This window comes from Lithobates pipiens, unplaced genomic scaffold (assembly GCF_037356315.1).
Source record: "Lithobates pipiens isolate NorthernLeopardFrog02 unplaced genomic scaffold, aLitPip1_a1.2 Scaffold_16, whole genome shotgun sequence".
Classification (NCBI taxonomy): domain Eukaryota; kingdom Metazoa; phylum Chordata; class Amphibia; order Anura; family Ranidae; genus Lithobates; species Lithobates pipiens.
The window spans coordinates 4,317,192-4,332,267 of record NW_027507748.1 but is presented as its reverse complement, the minus strand read 5'-3'; the positions used below and the strand labels follow the sequence as shown (position 1 = coordinate 4,332,267).

Sequence of the window (15,076 nt, the reverse complement as noted above, 5' to 3'; positions counted from 1 at the left end):
AAAGGCAGCAGTTTAAGTGCTAGCAATTTAGCCAAGTTAGCATTCAACCGCTGGGCATGTGGATGGCTGGGAGTGAACTTCTTTCGCCGGTCCAGCAGCTGGGGCAGGGACATTTTCCTGCTATAATCGGACATGGGTGTACTGCTAGCAGAGTGCCCGGAAGCACTTGGCTGTGACACACCTAATTCTACACCTTCATTCCTCTCAGAGCAGGTTTCAGAGAGGACTGAAGGTCTAGTGGGGATGGAGATCCCAGCTGATGAGGAGCAAGGAGAGGTCCGCTTTGTTCTTTGGTGTGGGTCTTTGAGGTACGCTTGCCAACGAGCTGCATGGCAGGTCAACATATGTCTGGTCAAGCATGTGGTGCCCAAGCGGCTGATGTTTTGGCCACGCGAGATACGCTTGAGACATATGTTGCAAATAGCAGCGGTGCGATCTGATGCACTCGTCTCAAAAAAGGCCCACACCAAAGAACTTTTAGAATAACGCGCAGAGGAAGCGCTCTGCGCAGGCGGAGCTCTGCGGTGTGATTCAGTCGGTGTGCTGCCTCTAAGCTGGCCCCCGGAGGGCATCCTGACTCGTTGGACATGTGCCTCCTCCTCCTCCTCCTCCTCCCTCCTTCCAGGCACCCACATGGAGTCAGTGCCCTCATCATCCCCTCCCTCTTCATCGCTGGAGCAAACCTGGCAGTATGCTGCAGCTTGTGGAACATGACTGCCAGATTGCTGTCCTTCTTGAGCATCCCCTCTCTCTGCTCTCACGCTACTGCCTTCCTCTAGCTGAGTGTCATCATCAGAGCCTACAAAACACTGGGCATCCTCCTGGAGCATGTACCCAACACTGTGCTCAAAGAGTTCAGGAGACTCCTCAGGAGGACGTGGTGGGTCTAGGGAAGGAGTCACTGATGATGACATTGAGACGAGGGAAGACGATGCGTTGGCAGCTGCTTTGCCAGTACCCTGAGACTGGGCGAGAGAGGATGAGGAGGATGAAGAGGGCTTGGTCATCCACTCTACCAAGTCGTTGGCATGTTGCGGTTCAACATATCCAGCTGCCGAAAAGAAGGACAAGCGTGTCCCATGGCCACGTGCTGATGACAATGCACCGCGTCCACGACCAGCACTGTTGTCTCTAGACACAGAGCCTGCTTGCCCTCTTTTATCGGCTCGCGCCTGTCTGCCTCTCCTTGCTGGCCTTCCAGACATGGTAATGGCCTGAAGGGAGTTGGGTAAAACAGCAGTTAGGTAGTGCATATTGAGGCACACAACACCCACTAACTCCTGCAGATGCCTTTATTATAGAACACCAGAGATAAAGGGGTATATACAGATGTATACTGTGCTGTGCTGGAGGCACACACAACTTCCAATAACTCCTGCAGATGGCAATTGGGCTCAAATAGAGAACAGCTATGTAGGTGGATATAGCGGTATGTACTGGGTACAGAGCACGCAGACAGCACGCACTATCTCCTGACACTACTGACTGCAAGCTCTATTATTAAAGCTAGATCACTAGCTAAATAGGTGTCAGGAATCCGTCCGTTCCGTACGATCGACTTTCCGTACACGCACGCGCATTCGTGCCGCGGGTCGTCGTGGGCACGAGCGTCTTCCAACGCGCGCGGGTGCACGTCGATCGTATGTGCGCGCGGTACACGCACGCACGGACGAGCGTTAGCTCGATTGGCGCCAGTGGCCCTTTTTAAAGGCGCAGTTACAGTGGTCCTGTGCTGTCTCGTCTGCAGCTAGTGCCTGAAAATACCTGTTTACCTGCCTGCTACCTATCTGATATCTGACCCGGCTCCGTCTGACCTTGCTGCCCTCTCCTGCTCCGACCCCGGCTTGTTTGACCCTTCTTGGACTGATTTCCTGTTGCCGAACCCTTGCTTGCACCTGATACCTCTGCTGTCTCCTGCCTGTTCCTGTATCTGCTACCTTGCATCCAGAGGATCCATCCATCCTGATCCAGTGGCCTGCAGCCTTCTGCTTCCTTGCTACAGAGAGTTCCTGCTTCAGAGGATCCTCATCTCCTGACACCTGCTGCTGCACCTGGCTGGACTCTCCTACCCCACTGCGCTCCGGTCTCCCTGTTCCCATTCCAGTGAGACCAGAACCAGAGCCGTAAGAGAGGTCCCCTTCCACCAAGTCAGACTCAATACCCGAAGTTCTTAACAGTACGAGACAGCCATGTCTGAGTCTGCGGAAGGGGCCTCCGCCATGAAGGAGATTTGCTCTCACCTTGCGGCTCTCACCCAGGCCGTGAAGTCCCTTCAGGATGGCTACACCAGATTGGAGGAGCGGGTCCAGCATCTCTCCATTTCGGGGTCTCCAGACACCACACCTCAGCCTCCTCCTGCCCAGCCTGCAGCTCATTCGGCAGTCATGATGCTCCCACCTGAGCCTAGGGTTCCCATTCCGGAAAGATTTTCTGGGGACCGCTCCAAGTTTCGGGCTTTTCGCAACGCCTGCCAGCTTTACTTTGCCCTCCAGCCCAGGACTTTTTCTCTGGAGGCAACTAAGGTGGGATTTGTCATTTCTCTCCTGCAAGAAGAACCTCAGTCCTGGGCCCACCATCTCCTGGAGAATGACAGCCCCCTTACACAGACTCTCTCCACCTTTTTCGAAGGGATGGCACAGCTTTATGATGATCCCCAACGGGCTGCCACCGCAGAATCCGCATTAACTGCGCTCCAGCAAGGCCGTAGGACGGCTGAGGACTATGTCTCGGACTTTAGACGCTGGAGCGCAGATACCCAGTGGAATGAGTCGGCCCTAAGACACCAATTCCGCATGGGCTTGTCTGAAGGTCTCAAGGACGAGTTAGCTCGCGTTGGCACTCCCGACGCCTTAGAGGACTTGATTGCCCTGGCCATTCAGATAGACCGCAGACTTCGCGAGCGTAGGGCCGAACGCTCCTCCCAACCACTGAGACCTGCCTGGATGACGGCCAGGACCCCATCTTCCACACCTTTCTTCTCTCCTCTCCCTCAAAGAGGACCTGCCAGTGTGCCTCCTGCTCCTGAGGAACCTATGCAGCTTGGACTTCTCCGACCTTCCCTGTCTCCTGAAGAGCGAGCCCGCCGCCGTCAGATGAACTTGTGTCTATACTGTGGCGGCTCCGGACATTATGTGGCCAACTGTCCGGTGAAGTCACGTAAGTGCCTCTCTTCAGTGTCTCGCAGTACCTGTTTTCCTCCCTCCAACTCTCTCCATGTTGCTCTTCTGCTCTCGTTTCAGCTTTCGGGAAGAACGATCCACGTCAACGCCATCCTTGACTCCGGAGCCTGCGGTTGCTTCATTGATTCCGCCTTCACTGACCTACATTCCATTCCACTCAAGCAAAAGACTCATGGACTTGCTATCTTCTTGGCTGATGGTTCCCAGATTAAGCCCGGCCGGGTCACCCAGGAGACCCTTCCACTACCTACCTCCACCTCTTGCCAACACACGGAACTGTTGATCCTTGATGTCATTTCATCCCCACTCTTTCCTGTGATTCTGGGCATCCCATGGCTGCAGGCCCACAATCCCTCCATTAACTGGACTTCGAGGGAGGTGAGGTTCCTCTCCTCTTACTGCCAGGACCACTGCTTTTCAGGGGCTTCTGAACAATCCGGAACTCTTCTCTGCCTAGACCCAGATCTGGACTTATGTCAATCCGTCCCCGAGCCCTACCATGAGTTTCTGGATGTTTTCAGTAAACGGGGGGCTGATTCCTTACCCCCGCATCGCCCCTACGACTGTCCCATAGAGCTCCTCCCTGGGGCTGAGATCCCGTTTGGACGTGTCTATCCGTTATCCGAGAAAGAACAGGAGGCTCTGAAGACATACATCTCCGAGAATCTCCAAAAGGGGTTCATCCGGCACTCTACATCTCCTGCCGGGGCTGGAATATTTTTTGTTACTAAGAAGGACCAGACCCTTCGACCCTGTGTGGACTATCGGGAGCTGAACAGGGTCACAATTAAAAAACGCTATCCCCTACCCCTGATTCCAGAACTCTTCCAAAAACTAAGGTCGGCCACTATTTTCACTAAGCTAGACTTGAGAGGAGCCTATAATTTAGTCCGCATTCGAGCAGGTGACGAATGGAAAACTGCGTTCCGAACTCGTTTTGGGCACTACGAGTATCTAGTGATGCCTTTCGGGTTATGTAACGCCCCAGCTACCTTTCAGCACTTAATTAATGACGTCTTCCGGGACTTCTTGGATGTCTTCGTCATCGTATATCTTGATGACATCTTGATCTTCTCTGGGTCCCTGGAGCAGCACCGGGGACACGTTGGCAGAGTACTGCTTCGGCTCCGGCAACATGGACTCTACGCTAAAGCCGAGAAGTGTAAATTCGAACAACAGGAGATCCAATTCCTCGGCCTTGAAATCTCTCCAGTGGGCATCAGGATGGACCCGCAGAAGGTCGCTGCTGTCCTCGAATGGCCAGCCCCCTCTGACAAGAAAGGCATCCAACGTTTTGTGGGCTTCGCCAACTTTTATAGAAAGTTCATTAAGGGTTTCTCAGGCATTATTTCGCCCATCACCCAGCTCACCAAACTAAATACGCGCTTCCATTGGGGCCCTGAAGCCCAGGCCGCCTTCAAAAGACTTAAGGACTTGTTCACCTCTGCTCCTATCCTTAGTCACCCGGATCCATCTAGACCTTATATTCTGGAGGTAGACGCCTCTGAAATAGCAGTAGGGGCAGTGGTCTCCCAACGCTTAGGTAAAGACGACCTGATGCACCCCGTGGGGTTCTTTTCCCGAAAACTCTCTCCAGCGGAGAAGAATTATGATGTGGGCGACCGGGAATTGCTTGCCATCAAATCTGCTTTGGAGGAGTGGAGATACTTACTCGAGGGGGCAGTACACCCCGTGCTCATTTACACGGACCACAAAAACCTCGAGTACCTCCGTACCGCAAAACGCTTAAAACCTCGGCAGGCTCGCGGGGCCCTCTTTTTCTCCCGGTTCTGTTTCCACATAACCTATCGCCCTGGATCAAGAAACGTCAAGCCAGATGCCCTTTCCCGTATGTTTGACAGCCCCAAGGACATCACACCCCCGGATACCATCCTCCCTGCTAACACCTTCTTACTCATCCAGCCAGACCTAGTGTCTCTGCTAAGGAGTGCTTCTTCCACATCTTCCTGTCCCCCGGGACTCTCACTAGCGTCCAGAGAAGGCTTGTTTTGGAAGGATAACCTGATCTTCGTCCCTGAAGATGTGAGAATTAAGGTTTTGGGCCTCCTTCATGACCACCCACTCGCTGGGCACTTTGGTGTCCGTAAGACTTTAGAACTGGTGCAGCGCTCCTTCTGGTGGCCAGGCATGAGGGAGTTTTGCAAACAGTATGTAAGTTCCTGCCCTGTATGCAATCGGAATAAAGTTCCCAGAATTTGGGCTTGGGGGCTGCTTAAACCTCTTCCCGCACCCGACCGCCCTTGGCGGATGATCACTATGGATTTCATTGTGGAACTTCCCCCGTCTGAGAACTGCACTGCCATCTTTGTAGTTTGTGACCGTCTGACCAAGATGGCACACTTCTTACCCTTAAGGGGAACTCCTTCCGCGACCGAGACTGCCCATATTTTTATTAAAGAAATAATCAGGCTCCACGGGGTGCCCACCAATATTGTGTCTGATAGAGGGGTTCAATTCACCTCCCGTTTCTGGCGAGCCCTATGTGAATCTTTAAAGATTGAATTGGCCCTGTCCTCTGCCTACCACCCACAGACCAATGGGCAAACGGAGCGCACCAATCAAACCCTCGAGCAGTATATTAGGTGCTTTTCTTCCTTTGTCCAAGATGATTGGGTCTCCCTGTTACCGCTGGCGGAATTGGCCTACAACAATACCAGCCATGCCACCACCGGGCAGTCCCCGTTCTTTGCCAATTACGGTTTTAACCTGTCTTTTCTTCCCGATATCCTTACAGAGTCTCATGTGCCAGCAGTACAGGATACGGTAACCTTTCTTCAGCAGAATAATCGGACCCTGCAGGAGGTCATAACCAAGGCTCAGGCGGACATCAAGAAGAGCTTTGATCAAGGAAGAAGGGGAGAATTAATCCTTCAAGTCGGGGACCAGGTATGGCTGTCTTCTTCTAATTTAAAATTAGCATGTCCCTCCAGGAAACTGGCACCCAAGTTTCTGGGCCCGTTTCCCGTTAAGAGGAGGATTAACGAGGTGTCTTATGAATTGTCCCTGCCTGATTCCATGAGAATACACCCGGTCTTCCATGTAGCTCTTCTTAAGCCTGCTGTACCTGATCCCTTTCCTGGTAGAGAAGCAAGGCCACCTGACCCTGTGCTGATTGATGGCAGCGAGGAATTTGAAGTGGAGGCCATCCTGGATTTCAGAAAACGACGGGGACAAGGTCAGTTTCTTATTAAATGGAAGGGCTATGGCCCGGAGAATAATTCTTGGGAACCTGCTTCCAATGTACATGCTAATAGACTGATCCGAGCCTTATTTGCTGCACACCCGGAAAAAAGAGCCACTTGGGGCACCCGGAGGTTGCCCCTTGTGGGGGGGCAATGTCAGGAATCCGTCCGTTCCGTACGATCGACTTTCCGTACGCGCATTCGTGCCGCGGGTCGTCGTGGGCACGAGCGTCTTCCAACGCGCGCGGGTGCACGTCGATCGTATGTGCGCGCGGTACACGCACGCACGGACGAGCGTTAGCTCGATTGGCGCCAGTGGCCCTTTTTAAAGGCGCAGTTACAGTGGTCCTGTGCTGTCTCGTCTGCAGCTAGTGCCTGAAAATACCTGTTTACCTGCCTGCTACCTATCTGATATCTGACCCGGCTCCGTCTGACCTTGCTGCCCTCTCCTGCTCCGACCCCGGCTTGTTTGACCCTTCTTGGACTGATTTCCTGTTGCCGAACCCTTGCTTGCACCTGATACCTCTGCTGTCTCCTGCCTGTTCCTGTATCTGCTACCTTGCATCCAGAGGATCCATCCATCCTGATCCAGTGGCGTGCAGCCTTCTGCTTCCTTGCTACAGAGAGTTCCTGCTTCAGAGGATCCTCATCTCCTGACACCTGCTGCTGCACCTGGCTGGACTCTCCTACCCCACTGCGCTCCGGTCTCCCTGTTCCCATTCCAGTGAGACCAGAACCAGAGCCGTAAGAGAGGTCCCCTTCCACCAAGTCAGACTCAATACCCGAAGTTCTTAACAATAGGTGAGGTGAATATAGCGGTGTATACTGCGGTCAGGGCACACAGGCAACAACCACTACACAACAGCAAGATCGAAAATCGGCCGATAACGATCGGTGTGTACTGTGTTGAAGGTACACAGAACACCCACTAACTGCATCAGACGCCAACACACTACACAAGGCTGCCGCATGGCGGCCTTATATAGTGTGGGGCGTGTACTACACAGCCTGAGCTATGATTGGCCACAGGCATCCTGCCTGTGGCCAATCATGGCTCTCCTCGCTGCTGGCGCTGTGATTGGCGAAGCATGCGGGGTCACAGTGCATGCTTGGCCAATCATGAGCCAGCAATGCACTGCGATGACACAGTGCATTGTGGGCCGTGAGCGCCACACGAATTTGGCGCAAACGGCCCATAACGTTCGGAATTCGCCGAACGGGCGAACAGCCGATGTTCAAATCGAACGTATGTTCGACTCGAACATGAAGCTCATCCCTAATAACCAATATATAGTTTTGCTAGTTGGCAAAGAGACATGGAGGATGTGGATGAGAAGGACTGGACACAGACCCTGAAGACACTTCCCAGGACACGCCTATCACCTTCCCAAAGGTTATCTCACCTCTTTATCATACATAGGACTCATTATACCCCACAAAAACTCCATGCTTGGGGAAAATATATAACACTGTTATGCCCGCAATGATCCCTATTTAATGGATCTCCTGTCCACATGCTCTGGTGATGTCCAAAGCTTCGTTGTTCCTGGGAAAAAATATTTATAACTTGGGTTAGGGTTTAAGTGCTTTCCCCGACTTGTTCATTCCTTGACTTAGTTGGGGTAGGCAGAACACTTTGGTGGGGGTGGGTCAGCCAAATCTTTTGATCATTGACCTCTGGGGGACACGCCTGCTGGCCTTTGACCTTTGGAGGAGGTCCCTATCCCAATCCCTGAATCCTAACCTTGTTCTTCAAGGGGAAAAGCTAACCCCAACTCCAACCCTAACCCCAGACCTAACCCCATCCCCAACCCTAACCCCAACCCTAGCTCTAACCCCAACCCTAACCCTAACCCTAACCCCAGCTCTAACACTAACCTCAACCCCAAACCCCAACCCAAAACCTAACCTCAACCCTAACACTAATCCCAACCCCAACCCCAGCCCTAACCCCAACTCCAACCCCAGCCCTAATCCTAGCTACAACCCTAAATCTAACCCCAACCCTAACACTAACCCCAACCCCAACTCCAACCCCAGCCCTAACCCAGGCCCCAGCCCTAACCCCAGCCCTAACCCTAACCCCAACCCTAACCCCAGCCCTAACCCTAACCCCAACAATAACCCCAGCCCTAACCGTCACCCCAACCCTAACACTAACCCCAAATCCAACCCCAACCCTAACCATAACCCCAGCCCCAACCCTAACCCTAACCCCAACCCTAACCCCAACCTCAGCCCTAACACTAACCCCAACCCAAAATCCAACCCTAACCATAACCCCAGCCCCAAATCTAACCCCAACCCTAACCCCAACCTCAGCCCTAAACCCAGCCCTAACACTAACCCCAACCCCAACTCCAACCCTAACCCCAGACCTAACCCCATCCCCAACCCTAACCCCAACCCTAGCTCTAACCCCAACCCCAACCCTAACCCCAGCTCTAACACTAACCTCAACCCCAAACCCCAACCCAAAACCTAACCTCAACCCTAACACTAATCCCAACCCCAACCCCAGCCCTAACCCCAACCCTAACCCCAACTCCAACCCCAGCCCTAATCCTAGCTACAACCCTAAATCTAACCCCAACCCTAACACTAACCCCAACCCCAACTCCAACCCTAACCATAACCCCAGCCCTAACCCCAGCCCTAACCCCAGCCCTAACCCTAACCCCAACCCTAACCCCAGCCCTAACCCCAACAATAACCCCAGCCCTAACCGTCACCCCAACCCTAACACTAACCCCAAATCCAACCCCAACCCTAACCATAACCCCAGCCCCAACCCTAACCCTAACCCCAACCCTAACCCCAACCTCAGCCCTAATCCCAGCCCTAACACTAACCCCAACCCAAAATCCAACCCTAACCATAACCCCAGCCCCAAATCTAACCCCAACCCTAACCCTAACCCCAACCCTAACCCCAACCTCAGCCCTAAACCCAGCCCTAACACTAACCCCAACCCCAACTCCAACCCCAACCATAACCCCAGCCCCAACCCTAACCCCAACCCTAACCTTAACCCCAACCCTAACTCCAACCTCAGCCCTAACACCAGCCCTAACACTAACCCCAACCATAACCCCAGCCCTAACCCCAACCCCAAACCTAACCCCAGGCCTAACTGTAACCCCAACTCCAACCCCAACCCTAACCCCAGACCTAACCCCATCCCCAACCCTAACCCCAACTCCAACCCCAATCCTAACCCTAACCCCAACCCTAACCCCAACATCAGCCCTAACCCCAGCCCTAACACTAACCCCAACTCCAACCCCAACCCCAGCCCCAGCCTCAACCCTAACCCTAACCCCAGCCCTAACACCAGCCCTAACACCAGCCCTAACTGTTACCCCAACCCCAACCCTAACACCATCCCCAGACTTAACCCAAACCCCAACCCTAAGCCCAACCCCAACCCTAACCCTAACCCCAACCCTAACACCAGCCCTAACCCCAGCCCCAACCCCAGCTCCAACCCCAACCCCTAACCCAAACCCTAACCCCAACTCTAACCCTAATTAGTGGAGCATAATTTGTTATGCTCAACTGGGATAAGAGGGACGCCCAAACTCCAACCCTAATGCCAACCCCAACCCTAACCCCAGCCCTAACCCCAGTCCCAACCCCAACCCTAACCCCAACCCTAACTAGTGGAGCATAATTTGTTATGCTCCACTGAGATAAGAGGGACATCCAAACTTGCACTATTGGGAATAATCGCAACAGATCCGTAATGATCCGCTTGCTCAGTGGGGATCGCTCCGTTTGTCCCCGCTGAGCTGGTGGATGACACACTGTGCAGGGACCGCCCTGTCAGATCTCCGCTCTCCTCTATGGGGAATCCATAGAGGAGACTGTCTCTCCGTGTTCATCTGATCCGCTCTGAAGACGAATAGGAGAATAGGATTTTCCTCCGTCTGCATAATCGGACCATAGCGGAGACGGATGATATCAGGTGTCTGCGGATGTTCATACACTAACGCCCGCTATCCCATAGGGATGCATATATGTCCGTATTTCATCCACAAACGGATGGGTGAAAGGGGCCTAAAAGAGAAGAATGAACATACAAGCATTGAGGTGCAACCCAAAGGTTTGAAAAGATCTGGTCATGTTGAATAGAACCCAGTAATGAATTATATGAGGTTCAGTGGAGAGGAGTAAAGAGATAGATAGGAGTAAAGAGCAGAGGTGGGGGGAGGGGGGAGAAATCAGTATGTAAAAGAAGATCTGAAGCTGTATAGAGGAGGTCGCGGTGGTCTGATGTATGATATCAGGGGGTGAATCATCCTGACATGTATAATGTATCCATGTAATATGATGTGTTGTTACTTCATTCCGAGAGGTGCGAGCTCTGCTTGTTTTCTGGGTTCTCTTATGTTTGGCGCTGTCCGCATTCATCTGACATCATTTATGTCATTGAATGGATTGGCTTTTTTTTCTGGGGGATTATTTATCCCTGTAATGAGATAAAAGTGGTTATTTGTTTGTATGCAATGTTTAATACTAAAAATAAAAATAAAAATATTTGATTTAAAAAAAATAAAAACAGTAAAACGGCCGCCTTCTTATGATTTTTTGGTACTACACACCTCCATCGATAAGGGTGATACAAGGCTGCCATCCTGTGGTGAGCTAGGGGTACTACACACCTCCATCTCTAAGAATAGTGCAAGGCTGCCATCCTGTGGTGAGCTAGGGGTACTACACACCTCCACCTCCATCTTGTGGCAGTTTGGTTGTGTTACACACCTCCACCTTTTATGGTCAACGCACCCCCCACCCATGCTGAGGGCATGTGGTCTGATATTGCTTGGGGGGTTCACACTTGTCCCTCACCCTTTCCTGGCTTGGCAGGCTGCCTGCTCCAATAAGGGTCTGGAGTGGATTTTTGAATGGACCCCCACACTATTTTCTTGTTTTTTTCCATAGGATACCACCTTAAAATCCATAAAGAATTTGGGGGGACCACATCACATTTTTTAGTGGGGTCCCCTTGACAAGCAAGTGACTGAAGCTGTTGTCAGTGTTACAGTAGTGAGTTGTGTACATTGTACAGAGGATTGGCTTCACAGGCAGGGTCTGCCCCCCTCCCCCCATGGTCCGCCCCCACTCCCCCCAGGATCTGCCCCCTCCCCCATGGTCTGACCCCACTTCCCCCAGGGTCTGCCCCCCTCCCCCATGGTCTGCCCCCACTTCCCCCAGGGTCTGCCCCCCTCCCCCATGGTCTGCCCCCACTCCCCCAGGATCTGCCCCCCTCCCCCATGGTCTGCCCCCACTCCCCCAGGATCTGCCCCCCTCCTCCATGGTCTGCCCTGCTCCCCCCAGGGTCTGCCTTCCCTCAACATGTTACAATTGTGCATTTTAATCTTAATGCCCTCATAAAAATGTCTGTCCCCCGCTAAATTGAATTTCTTTACTTTTTTAGGTTTGGTTTTTGTCCCCAGCTCAATGCCCCCCCTCCCTCATGCCATTTGAGTGACAATCCTGTACATATTAGCCTAGAAAATGTTCAGGACATTTGACCCCCATCCCTGGAGTTCAGTGGGGGTTCAGGTTTAACACCCAAACTGTTTCATTACACAAGCCATCAGGAAACCTGAAAAATGCCACGCAGCCACCACTGGGGGGGGGAGGGAAGGGGCATGTGGACAGAAAGTGGCTGCAGGAGATCAACAGCACCACAAGAAAAGATTAAAAAAAGTGGAAACCAAACATTTTATACTACAAATGAGAATTATTTATGATACACGGAGCACCAAGCACTTTGGGTTGGCGTTTACTTTAAGACAAAACACCAATTCTGTGTTGATTATACAGGCAGTTGAGCTGCTTATGAAGAGGACCTGTCATTATATTGTGTGGAGTGTGAATCGGACATGCTGCTCGGCGCTGTTGCTGTGAATTCCTCCCAATCCGCGGCCATTTTCACTCACCGCCCCATCCTCCATCAGAGACTTCCTCATCTCAACTTCTCCTTCTGGTTTTCGGTAAGTATTTCACCAAATGTGAGTTTATTTCATATTCCGAGCAGAAAGAGGAAGTGTCAGTCCTTCGAAAAAATAACAACTTTCACCAAGATGTGGAAGGAGCATAACATTTTCTGAATAGAGGTGACGACTCGGCTAGAGGGGCCACTGAGATCCTGAGCAGAGGGGCCACTGAGATCCTGAGCAGAGGGGCCACTGGAAAAACCAAGAAGAGGGGCCACTGAGATCCTGAGCAGAGGGGCCACTGGAAAAACCAAGAAGAGGGGCCACTGAGATCCCAGTCCGAGGGGTAACTGGAAAAACCAAGAAGAGGGGCCACTGAGATCCTGAGCAGAGGGGCACCTGGGATTCCGATCAGAAGGGACACTGGGATCCTGGTCAGAGGGGCCACTGGGATCCTGATCAGAGGGGCCACTAAGATCCTGATCAAAGGGGCCACTGAGATCCTGATCAAAGGGGCCACTGAGATCCTGATCAAAGGGGCCACTGAGATCCTGAGCAGAGGAGCCACTGGAAAAAAACAAGCAGAGGGGCCACTGAGATCCTGAGCAGAGGGGCCACTGAGATCCTGCGCAGAGGAGTCACTGGAAAAACCAAGCAGAGGGGCCACTGAGATCCTGAGCAGAGGGGTCACTGGAAAAACCAAGCAGAGGTGCCACTGAGATCCTGAGCAGAGGGGTCACTGGAAAAACCAAGCACAGGGGCCACAGAGATCCTGAGCAGAGGGGCCACTGAGATCCTGAGCAGAAGGGCTACTGGAAAAACCAAGCAGAGAGGCCACTGAGATCCTGAGCAGAGGGGCCACCAAGATTCTGAGCAGAGGGTCCACTGAGATCCTGAGCAGAGAGGCCACTGGAAAAACCAAGCAGAGGGGCTACTGACATCAAGAGCAGAGGGGCCACTGAGTATTGGGACCACTGGAAAAATCAAGCAGAGGGGCCATTGACATCCTTATTAGAGGGGCCACTGATATCCTGCGCAGAGGGACCACTGATACTACAAGCAAAGGGGCCACTGACAATACAAGTAAGACACAAAATCACCAATATTGTAAGTTGACAGATGAGTGTATTTATAAATGTGTACATGTGTGTGTGTATGGCATATATACTATATATTATGGTTGCACTGATACTAATATTGGTGTTGGTATTGGTGCTGAGTATCTGCACAAGTATCGGTACTCATTCAAATGGCCCCTTTCAGGCTCGGTTCTTTGATCTGCCGGCGGGTCTCCCCGGTGTGGAAGGAGTCCGGTAATTGCAGCTGTCAAGAAAAAACAACAACAACAACATTGCTCAGCCCTGAAACATTAAATAAAAAGAAACATTGTTTCTTTTTGTATATTTCTGTTTCTTCATCTGCAGATCAAAGGGATGAGCAAATGTTCCTCTGCTTAACCCCTTAATAACCCTTCATTTACTCCCCACTCTCCTCCATGGAATTATTATTTTCCTGCTTTTTTTTTTCTTTTGTTCACATTTATTTTATAAACGATAAACAATTAATTTTTTTTTTTTGTTTGCTTTGTTAGTGAAGATTTTTACACATATAAATTAACATGTATTTACACATCTCACATGGAAAAAGAGCTAATTCAAACAAAAGATATATTTATTTATTTCATTTGTAAATAACTTTTCAATGCTTTGTACCGTTGCTGAGAGCTGAAGTGAAAATAAAACATTTGCGGTAGGGATCGCTCATCCGTATCGGCGAGTACTAAAAAAAAAAGTACTTGTACTAATTATGGTATCGGTGCATCCCTACTATATATAGTGTCCGTATATGTCTGTCTATCTATCTATCTATCTATCTATCTATCTATCTATCTATCTATCTATCTATAGATATAGACACACAGTAGGTGTCCATATATTTCTATACTGTATATGTAGTGATTAGGGATGAGCCGAACAAACACCCCCCGGTTCGGTTCGCACCAGAACTTTCAAACGGACCCCACGTTCGTTACGAACGTTACAACCCCATTAAAGTCTATGGGACTCGAACGTTCAAAATGGAAAGTGCTAATTTTAACGGCTAATATGCAAGATACTGTCCTAAAAAGGGTTTGGGGACCTGGCTCCTGCCCCAGGGGACATGGGTCAATGCCTAAAATGTTTTTAAAAATGGCCGTTTTGGCGGGAGCACTGATTTTACTGACAATTAAAGTGAAAAAAAAAAGTGAAATATTCCTTTAAATATGGTGCCTGGGGGGTGTCTATAGTATGCCTGTGAAGTGCCACGTGTTTCCCGTGTTTAGAACAGTCCCTGCACAAAATGACATTAAATGGAAATAACGTCATTTAAAACTGCTTGCGGTTTTAATGTTATATCTGGTTCCTGCAATATGGATGAAAATCATTGAGAAAAATGGCATGGGTAGCCCTCCCTGCCCATTACCAGCCTATTTGGGTCTTGTACGCATATTAAGGGGAACCCCGTACCCATATTAAAAAAAGGAAATGCGTGTGGCCCCCAGGCCCTATATACTCAGAACAGCAGTATACAGGCGGTGCAAACAAGACAGGGACTGTGTAGGTTTGTTGTGTTAAGTTGAATCTGTTTGTAATTTTCAACTGGTACATTTTTAAAGTGTAGCTCCAGTCAAAAAATCAATTTTTAAGCTTTTTGGAAAACATAGGGAAGGGTTATCACCCCTGTATAATTTGTTTTGTCGTCCATCTTT

General features: G+C 50.9%; 1 protein-coding gene across 2 annotated transcripts in view; it reads left to right on the top strand.

Moving 5' to 3' along the window:
* The first annotated feature begins 12,419 nt into the window (after positions 1-12,419).
* The window catches only part of LOC143981550 (uncharacterized), a 107,525-nt gene continuing 104,868 nt past the window's right edge, over positions 12,420-15,076 (top strand). The window contains exon 1 of one of the 2 annotated variants that reach the window (XM_077479492.1): positions 12,420-13,410. The gene's annotated coding sequence lies outside the window, so the exon portion shown is untranslated. Of the gene's footprint in view, positions 13,435-15,076 lie in introns of both variants that reach the window. The other variant, XM_077479493.1, reaches the window with a different exon arrangement.